The sequence below is a fragment of the Nelumbo nucifera genome, chromosome 6, assembly GCF_055504915.1.
Source record: "Nelumbo nucifera cultivar China Antique chromosome 6, China Antique-T2T, whole genome shotgun sequence".
Lineage (NCBI taxonomy): Eukaryota > Viridiplantae > Streptophyta > Magnoliopsida > Proteales > Nelumbonaceae > Nelumbo > Nelumbo nucifera.
Genome location: NC_142654.1, coordinates 55,240,073 through 55,251,209, shown reverse-complemented (window position 1 = coordinate 55,251,209; position 11,137 = coordinate 55,240,073).

The window sequence follows — 11,137 nt, the reverse complement described above, 5'->3', positions numbered from 1 at the left end:
GGCCCACTTTTGACTTTGATGCAGTCCGAATCTATCAAAAATCAAAACATGAAAGTTGTAGAGTTGTTCCTTATATTTCCTATGTATCTTGAATCATCTCAATCAGAGTCCAGATGGGAGAGTTATGCCCAGATTACTACGCGGCGCCGAAATTGTGTAAAATTACCCAATTAGCCTTGTTTTTCTCCTGACGCCTTTTTTCATGCCCAAATCGAAATACAAAAATAATGAGTCCAATTAAGTACTAACTAAGTATAAAAGACTCAATATTTAGGGATAAAAATATGATAATTTTTATTCTTATCAATTAGGAGGGCTGATCTTAATCTGCAGATGAGATAAGGGTTTATCCTTATCTCTTAAAGAGAGTCTTGATCCAAATACAGATTTGGATTAGGAAACTACTAATGGGATTAGGAGGAGCTCTCTTTAAGGCTATAAATAGGGGAGGAGGGTGAACCCTACTTCACCCAACAAGATCTCAGATCCAAGAGAGAAGACATCTCTAGTAAGACTGACGCCATCTTCTGCTCTTACCTCCCTCTATTGCTGCCGCCATTGGCAGTTCAGTCTCCACCAGTAGGAGTGATCAAGAAGTGTTCTTGATATCAGTTTTTGGACTCGCCCTCCATCAGATTCTTGGTGAAGAATCAAGTTCTTACTGAAGGACCACCCTACTGATTCTGCTCCACCCTACACTGTGTCATCTTCAGTGGGAGCAATCTTTGGAGATCTCCTTGGGCGTGAACACCTTCATTGGGACTTACTACTACTCTGTATTAGGTATATCCCTCTCCTACCTTTTGGTTTCAGATCTGGTTCGGTTTAGAGTTCAAGACTGATCATTGAAAATGCAGTTTTCTAAAACAGAGAATATGATTCCCACATGGGAGAGAGAAATTTTTGAAATTTCGCCCTACCTTCCTGCAGGGTTCGGCTATCCATATGATGGATCTCTCATCCCTTCAGTTTTGGGATCGGCAGTGTCAACTTGGTCGGTAATGTGGCTTGGCCTATGCATGTGTAGTGTGTCCAGTGAGTCTGTATGTGCCTGGGGGTCGAAGATGTAGCTTACAAGAAATGAAACTTTTATTGCTTGTAGATTTACTGGTAGTACATCTTGAGATTTCCCGAGTTCTAGCCCCTCAGTATCAATCAGCCTTCAAGGTCTTCGAGTCTATAAGTACTCGGTCCAAGGACCCTGGTGATTCTGTACGACCCTTCCCAATTTGGTCCAGGCTTGCCTTCTCCGGGTGCGGGGACTATGACTTTGCGTAGGACGAAGTCACCTGTCTTGAATTAACGTCTTTTGACCTTGGAGTCGTAGTGCTTTGCCTTCCTTTGCTGTTGTGCAACCATTCTTACATGTGCCCGGTCCCAGGCTTCTTCTACTGGGTCCAATTCCACGCGTAGATCTTTACAATTCTACCCCTCGTTGAATAGCTCAGTCCGGATAGCTGGGGAACCTATCTCCACGGGGACTGTGGCCTCAGCCCCGTGGGTCAAGCTAAAAGGGGTCTCTCCGGTGGCGGTCTGTGGGGTCGTTCTGTATGCCCAGAGTATGCTCGGCAGCTCCTCAACGCATCTTCCCTTGGCTTGATCTAGGCGCATTTTCAAGCCATGTAATAGGGTTCAGTTGGTTACCTCGGTTTGCTCGTTACTCTAGGGTTGGTGTACTACGATGGTCCGATGATTGATCCTTAAGTCGGCATAGAGGGCCTCAAACTTCTTGTTGGTGAACTGTGTCCCATTGTCCGTGATGAGCATGTGAGGGATGCCGAAGCGCCAGACAATACCCTACCAGAAGAAGTTTCGGGCATTATGGGTAGTGATGCGTACCAAGGCTTCAACTTCCACCCACTCCGTGAAGCAGTCTACTACTACAAGAAGGAATTTCTTCTACGCAACCGCGGTGGGAAGGGGCCAAGGATGTCCATTCCCCACTGGGCGAATGGCCACGGGCTAGTGATTGGCTTCAGGGGGGTCACAAACTGGTGATGGAGATTGGAGTGTTGTTGGTAACTGTCGCACTTTTGAAGTAACTGGGCGGCGTCCTGCTTCATTGTCGGCCAGAAGTATTTTTGCCGGAGTGCCTTATGGGCCAATGTGCGTGCACCGGGGTGATCTCCGCAAATGCCCTCATGTATCTCCCGGAAGATGTAGTCTACTTCGGTTGAGGGGAGACACTTCAGGTATGGGAGAGTGTGGGAGCGGCGGTAGAGTTGACCCTGGATAAGGCAATATCGGGCTGCTCTGTGTTGGAGCTTCTTCGCTTCCGCTTGGTCTTCTGGGAGAGCACCTTCTCGAAGATACTCAATTATGGGGTCCATCCAATATGGGTCATGCTATATTGGGAGGACGAGAATGGTCTTTGGTGCGATGCTCGGCTGGGCTAGTGTATCTAGTCGTACAATCGAGTTAAGGTCGGTTTGCAGCGAGCTGGCTAGCTTTGAAAGGGCGTCGACTCGGGTGTTCTCGGCTTGAGGGATCTGCTGAATATTGAAATGCTAGAGCGACTGAGTGAGCTCCTGCACCTTTTATAGATAGCTCGCCATGGAGGGGGTCCGAGCCTTGAACTGGTTGTGGATTTGATTGACCACTAGCTGTGAGTTGCTGAAGGCGTCGATTCTTTGGTTCCCGAGGTCCAAGGCAAGGCGGAGTCCATCAATCAAGGCCTCATACTCGACCTCATTGTTGGACGCCTTGAACTCGAACTTGAGGATGTGTTCCAACATTGTGTCATCTGGGCCGAGGACGATGAGGCCGGCGTCGCTGCCATATTGGTTTGACGAGCCATCTACGTGCAGAGTTCATACTGGGGGCGGCGGGGCTGGTTCCTCGGTGGAGGATGTACATTCTACGATGAAGTCTATCAGGGACTGGGATTTGACCACCGGTCGAGATGTGTACTTGATGTCGAACTCACTTAGTAACATGCTCTACTTGACTAGGCGGCCCGATACTTCTGGCCTCTGTAGTATTTGCTTAAGGGGTTGGTCGGTAAGTACTTAGATGTTTTTGGCCTGGAAGTAGGGTCAGAGTTTTCTAGCGGCTGTGATGAGAGCTAAGGATAACTTCTCCAGGTTGGAGTACCAGGTCTTTGTGCTGCTGAGGACTTTTATGGTGTAGTAAAGCGACCTTTGTACCCGGTCTTCTTCCTTAATCAACAGCGAGCTGACGACCTCGTCTCTAGCCACGAGGTAGAGCAATAGCTCGTCCCCTAGGTTTGGCTTGGTTAGAAGGGGCGACGAGCTCAGGTACTGCTTCAACTCATGGAAAAACTACTCACATTCTTCAGTCCAGTAGAAATCTTTTGGCCACTTAAGGGCTTTGAAGAAAGAGAGACACCGGTCCGTAGATTTGGACATAAATCTGCTGAGGGTGGCTATTCTTCCGGTGAGTCGTTGCACCTCTTTATGGGTCCGAAGAGATGGCATGTCAAGGATGGCCTTTATCTTCTCCAGGTTCACTTCGATCCCTCTCTGTGTCACCATGAACCCCAAGAACTTGCTGGAGCCGACCCCAAAACCACACTTGGTTGGGTTTAGCTTCATCTTGTATTTTCTGAGGGTGTCGAAGACTTCGTGAAGGTTAGTCAAGTGATGCTCGGCTTTCTTGCTCTTTACGAGCATATCATCGACATACGCTTCTACATTCTGGTCGAGCTGTTCTTTGAATACCTTGTTCACTAGCTGCTAATAAGTGGCGCTGGCGTTCTTGAGGCCGAAGGGCATTACTCTGTAGCAGTACAGGCCGCGGTCGGTGATAAAAGTTGTTCGCTCCTGGTCATCTGGGTGCATCCAGATTTGGTTGTAACCTGGGAAGGCATCCATGAAGCTTAGTAGCTCATGCCCCATCATTGCATCGACGAGTTGGTCGATCCTTGGTAGGGGGAAGCTGTCTTTGGGGAAGGCCTTATATAGGTCGGTGAAGTCAATGCAGATCCTCCACTTCCCGTTGGCCTTCTTCACCATTACTATGTTGGCCAACCAGTCGGGGTACTTGACTTCCCAAATAAAGCTAGCGTCGAGCAGTTTTTGTACTTCGTTGGCGATCACTTGCCACCGCTCTGTGGCGAAGTTCCTCTTTTTCTTCTTCACAGGTCGGTAGCATAGGTCGACGTTCAACCGATGTATGATAACTTCAGGGTCAATCCCGGGCATGTCTATTGTCGACCATGCGAATACGTCAGTGTTGTTTCTCAATAGTTGCACAAGTTCTTCCTGGAGGTGGTCATCTAGTAGGGAGCCAACTTGGACTGTCTTCTCGGGATCTTTTTCAGAGAGGGGGACCTGGATGAGGTCTTCCACAGGTTAGCCATGTTGTGCCTTTACCTCGTCACGTAAGTCATAGGCCTCCACCACCATTGTCTTGGCGGTTGGATGTGGTCCTTGGCAGGAGAGCTGATAGTAGTGTGGCGTTGTTCTTTGGTCTCTGTGTGCCACCCCTATACTGTACTTGGTTGGAAATTTCGTGACGAGGTGGTATGTCGAGACTACGGCCTGCAGGGCATTAAGGGTCGGCTTGCCGAGGGTCACGTTGTAAGAGGAGGAGCAACACACCACGATGAAGTCTACCATGGCCATCGCAGTGACATTGCCATCTCCGATCAAGAGGGGAAGATTTATTCTCCCAATGGGCAAGAGGGGCTCTCTCGAGAATCGCACCCAGGGAGTGTTGACCGGTGTGAGCTGCTCTCTATCGATGCCAAGCTTTTCGAATGCATCTTTGAACAGTACGTCGGCATAGCTCCCTGCGTCAACTAGGATCCGCTGTAACTCAAAGTTAGCCACCTCGGCCGTGATGACCAAGGTGTTGTCGTGCGGTGTCTGGACCCCTCGGAGGACATTGTTGGTGAAGGTGATAGATAGGCTACGCTTCTTCCTATGACCCTAGTCGTCAATCTCGCATAACCGAGCATATTTCTTCTGATCCGAGTTGCTCTCCCCTTCGCCGGCGGTTCCTCCTGATATGATGTGGATAATGCCAACTGGGTGGCCTCGGGGCGGCGGTTGTCGATCTTCATCCGTTCTCCGCTCTTCTTGGGTTGGCTTCTCACTTTTGTCGATGAATCCTCTGAGGTAACCATGCCTGATCAGATTTCAATATGGTTGTGCAGGTCAAAATAGTTCTCCGTGTCATGGCCGTGGTCCTTGTGGAACTCATATATTTGTTTCGGTTCCTCTTGTTACTTTGTGTCTTTATCTTCCTTGGCCACCTAATGTAGTTGCGGTCATGGATTTGCCTCAAAATTTCAGACCGTGGAATATTGAGCGGCGTGAAATTCTGGTAAGTCGGTGGAGGGGTCCGAGGTTTATGGTTTGGTCGGTGGTCCTATCTCTTGTGATCTCTGTCCGACCTTTTGGACTTCCGCTCGTCAGTGTCTCTCTTCTTGTCGGGCTTCTCATCTTCGTCTCTAAGTTGCGCTGAGCCTCTTCAGCATTGATATACTTCTGCACGTAGCTCATTATCGCGACTGGCATCTGAGGAGGACTTTTGGAGATGGAGAAGTTGAACGGGGTAAGGTGGAGCCCATGCTGTATGGCTATAACTGCGACTGATTGGTTCAAGTCCCTAACCTAGAGTGCCTCCTTGTTGGACCTTGCCAGGTAATCTCTGAGGGTCTCTGCCTTCCTCTATCGGATTTGCATGAGGCTGGCCGAAGTTTTCCAATGCTTCTAGCTAGCAGTGAATAGTGCCACAAACTGGGTCTCCATCTGGTTCCATGATGTTATGAAGCGCGACGACAGAGAGGAGTGCTACGCCAGGGTTGGACCTTGTAGGGTGGCTACAAGGGCTTTGCACATCAGTCCTTCCGACGCGCCGTGCAACATCATGTGAGCTTTGAGTGCCGCGACATGGTTGAAAGGGTCGGTGTTCCTATCGTATTTGTCAAACTGGAGGCTCACCATCCAGCGGGGGGCATCTTGTCCATGATGTCCTGGCTGAAGGGCGGCTCCTTGACGGTATGCAAGACAGCTCGTGCTGGCTGGTCCACGGCGGGCGCCACGCTCTTATGGGTCTAAGTGCATTCCAATTCTTCTAAACGTTGCTGGAGCTCTTTGATCTTGGTGTCTTTGTCGTTTGAGGCTGTAGCGTGGGTGGCCTTCTCCTTCTTAGGTCACGCAATGCGGTCCTTCATTGAGCTTGACTCGGCAACGAAGACCACGAAGGGTGGCGTCCTCTTGCTGAGCCTCTCTCTGGCGGGGATTCGAGCTGACTAGCGTGCCTAGCTGTGGTGATCCTGCTCATGGGAGCGGGCAGTAGAGGCGGGCCTTCGGGTCGTGTCCTGCCTCTCTCTCTTGGACTCTGCTCTCCTCACATCCGACCGACGTACTTTGGGGTCCTCGGTCCAAGGATCGTCCTTTGTGCGCATTAGGGCGTGAGAGGGGACGACCCGATTGGGTAGCGCGGCAGACCCCAACGCCTGCTGAACTCGAAGATCTTATCGACCTTCTCTTGCATAGCTTGGAACTGCACTGGGTTCACTATGGCTAAGGGCTGCGGGGCTTCCTAATGTGAGGAGCTATGATGCGAGTTTTCTTGAGATGAGGAATGGCCTGCTGATTGTTCGGACTGGTTTTTAGGCATCTTGATTGATTTTGAGGCTGCACAACAAAGGATTTTTTTTTCGGGAAGGCTTTTTGTGCATTCCCACAGATGGCACCAACCTGATGCTGCTCAATCCGAGGTAGTGCACGGACTAAGGAGAGCAACCAGATAATCCTTGCTGATTGGATGGTGTCGAGCTTATAAGAACGGTGTCGTGCTATGTAACATGCGATCAAAAGAAGAAGTCATAGGCCCGAGGAGTTGTCCCCGGGTAGACACTTCGATGCTCAAGTTAGTGAGAGGGCGGTGAATGGTCGGGCCGAGCAATGAGGGTGCTGGTCCGAGCAAAGTAATGGTATGGGTGCTAAAAGTTGGGATCCCTTACCTTGAGCATGGAACACCTTTTTATAGCCAGGGTTTCGTCTCCTGGTCGGATTATGCTACCAGGGAGATTGGGATGGAGCTCTCTGCTGAGGCTACCAGGGTAAAGTCTTACTCCTCGGTGGAGTTGTCTTCCCACCCCCCTATCCGCGGTTGAGCTTATCCATGGGGCGTGTAGCTGACGTGGATGGAGGGATGAGACGGGGGGCCATGGTAATAACATAGCTTGGTCAAGTCGACCCATCGTGGCCGAGCTATGCTGACATGGCTGGGCTATGACGACGTGGCTGGGTGGTCACGTGTCTCTCGGGGCCAGCTCGGCCATGACCCCAACAAAAAGTATTTTTACGAAAGTACTTTTGTGAAAGTACTTTTATAAAAGCACTTCTATCAAAGTACTTTTATTCATTTGCTTTGGATTAGGTATTTTGAAATTTTGAAAGAAGATGAAGGACAAAAGAGTCACAATCGCTTATTTAAGTGCTTGGAAAAAAAGACCACAAAATGCCTAATATGAAATAAGTGCTTATTTCTTTAAAATAAACACTTCTTTTTAAGCAATAACATAAATACTCCCAAACATGACCAAAGTCCCAATTTGCATATAATATTCATGGGCCGTGGGCTGCCCATGAATAGGAGTAACTGTACGGGTTCATCTGCAGTTACTATATTTCGTTTGAAGGTAAAGTAGGAAAACCTATACAACATTTATAAAAGTTTTCCTACCTTTTCCATCATTTTTCTATTTTTTTTTTAAACAGAATAGGCAAACACAGCCTTAATCTTTAACTGGAACGTTAGTGGCAAGTCCGGAGCAGGGCCGACAGGGTGATGCATTCATTAAATAATGGAATCTTACACGATCAATGCCACAGTTGATGTGATCGAGTCAGAAATAAACGCACCCACTGGACCTATGAATAAAAGAAAAAGGAAACCGAAAAACTTTGGAAGTTGAAAGTTGGAAGTTGGAAGTTGGAAGCGTCTGTGGATATGATAATGGGACACACCTGACCTGGATTCTATTTCTGGAGTCTGGACTGGTGATTGCTGAGATCCCGGCAAATCGGCATTGTGATAACACATATGAAATGAAACGCTGAGAACCAATCCAAAATTGAAAGCAAAAGCCCAAAGAATAAAGCGCAAATTAAAAAGAGAAAGAGACATTCCAAATTAATTTTAATAGTATATAATGTGAACCCAAGAAGCGTAATCGTAGCCTCGTGGGGATGCTGGTTTTGGGTTATCACTCATCACCACCATCGTGGGCTGAAATTTTGCCTTGATTATGTTTGGTCAATTCCGGTCCAAGAATTGCAACGCATGGATCTGGGCGGTCTATATCAATTCTATATCGACTGAATCACTGAATTGGTAGTGATCCTCCTCCATGGTCCACACTCCATTAATTTGTGTTGCACACATTCATTAGGGTTAGGGCCCACCCGAAATGCTTTAGCACGCTGGGCCACGTGGTGTACCAAGCCTAAAGAAAAGTTGATCATCAGATTGAGAATTGAGAATTGAGAATTGAGATATGAGAAATGAGAATCCTTGTCTGTCTCTGCATTCCTGCACACTTGCCGGAGGGCTACAATTACATACTGTTTACACCTTTCTGCGTGGTTCAACCAACTTTGGCCTAAAGAAAACCGAGGGGGAGGAGATTAATTTGTTATAGTGAGACCGACCATCCAATTAACTAACTTTGTCTTTCCTTGCTTGTAACAGAAAACTTCTTCCACATTTCTGCTTTCCTTCTTTTCAGCTAAAGCTCATGCTCCCTTACGTCTCTAACTAACAAAGATATCTGAGGAACCATTCGATTTCAGTACTACTCGAGAGCTTTCTTTAGTCTTTACGGTTTGGGGCGGCCCCCACCTCTGCTTGCAAAAGTGAGCAGAAAAGGAAATCAAATGATCAGAAAAAGAGGGAGAGATTGAATAGGCCAGATAGATGATCTCACCTCTGTCTGTCTCTACCCTTTTTCTTTTTCTCCCGGTTTTGAGTTTTGACTTTGAGTAAGACAGAAGTTATGGGATTGATTCTCTTTGAGAAGAGAGAAGACAACAAGCCTTTATACATCTATTCAAACAAATGAGAGTTTAGTAGTTTACACAACCATTCAAACAAAATAGAGTTTAGGGTAAATTGTTGAAACTTTTTGCTGAAATTTTTCTTAAGTTTGATAATTGCAATTATCTTCTCTAAACTTTGTAACATAGTTGCAAGTAGACCCCCTCCGTAAGGATCCTCTAATAAGAGACATGAAAATGTTCAAAATACCCATGCAACAACTTTTTACTAAAATGTTTATTTTTCAATTTTTTTCCAAATCAATGGTTACTCTCAAATCCTTCCAATCTCTTTTTCAAAATTGATTTATTTTCTAAATTTGCCCTTCATATTAATCGCTTAAAGGTAAAGCTGCAATTTTAAACTCTATTTTTTTTTTGTTGGTCATAAAGTTTGTATTACTTTTTCCTATAGAAATCAAGCTCAATAGTGATTACATGGACATTTTGGACATTTTTCAGGTCTCTTGTTAGAGGATTCTACTTATAACTATGTCAAAAATTTAAGGGAGGTGATTGCAATTACTAAACTTTAGGAGAGGTTTCAGTAACAATCAAAAACTTCAAAGGAGGTTTTAGCAACGGTCAAAAACTTCAAGTGAGGTTTCAGCAATTTATCCATTAGATTAAAATACCATAAAGAGCAGCTTAGTCAAATCTACTATACATATATATATATATATATATATATATATATATATATATATATATATATATATATATACATATATATAGTTGAGGTGTCTCCTAGGGGTGTTAATTGGACTGGATTTATTCCAATCTGATCCAATCCAATTTAATCCAATGAATATTTTGGATCATTTTAGACCAATCTAATTCAATGTTTAGACCATTTAATTTTTTCAAATTCGTTTTAATTTAAATTGATTATAATTCAAATCCGATCCGTCGATAGATATATTCTTATCTTATATCAATGGACCACATTGGTTTAATTCATTCCAATCCAATATAAATTTATTAAGGACAGACCAAGTCTAATCCAATTTAATAAATATTTTGGATCAAATTAATCCTCTAATATGAATTGTATGTCTAATCTGTCTAAATTGATTTTCTGACTGAAAGGAGTTGAGTCCAAAACCGGTCCATTGAAACCTTACTCTCTCCTTATCAAAACACCATACGGCTCTTACACGTTGGGGCCTACCACGTGCAACAAGAATGTCAGAATGGAATGGACTTATGGACCTGTCTACGCTTCTATCTCAAATCTGACAAACGAACGGTGGTCAAAGATAGTAACTATCGCGTTGCTACGATATCTTATCATGTGATATATAATGAAAATGCACCATTAAATGCCGCGCGGATTAAACATCTTGATCAGAAAAGATCCAACGGCTATACGTATTAAATTTGGTTGGGATGTTTTATGGTACAAAGAATCACGTGTTCTAAGTCATTAGTCCATTTTCTTAATAATATTGTATCTTAATTCAATTTAAAGTCTCAACTACGCCTTGTTCGTTTTTTTAGTTTTTGGTAATTAGGGGCGGATAAATTGGTGGGATATTAGCGAGTTTTATTAAGGTGATGTTTGGCATTTATTTTAGTGATTTTCATAATATCGGTCAAAAAGTGATTATTGAAATTAGTCGTTTTTAGGGATTACTTTTTTTATGATTTTTTTTTTATTTCTAGCTGATTCCGATTTTTTGAGGATGACATGGCATTAAATAATAACTCTAATAGAAAAATAATTGGCCCATGAAAATCAATACCACACAGACTCAAAGTAAAAAATTGGCTTACATGGCATAAATGATACAAAACAACAATTTTTGGTGATTTTTGAAAAATCATCAATTCCAGTGATTTCTAGATAATCGGCAAGGAGGAATTATCATTGATGCCAAACATCACCTAAAATGTTCGATTCTCGAATCTCAATGGTCTCAATTACCTAGTTAAGTATTACTCTCCATTCACTTGGATAAATAATTTTTTTCATTTATAAGGAAAATTGCTAACACTTCCTTCAATAATGACACTTTTATATATAAAACGGTCACTATTTAAGTTCAAAAAAAGAAAAACAGAAAACACTAAAAAGTACACTTACCCAAATAAATATTTCTCAGGAAGCATTTGCCTCGATA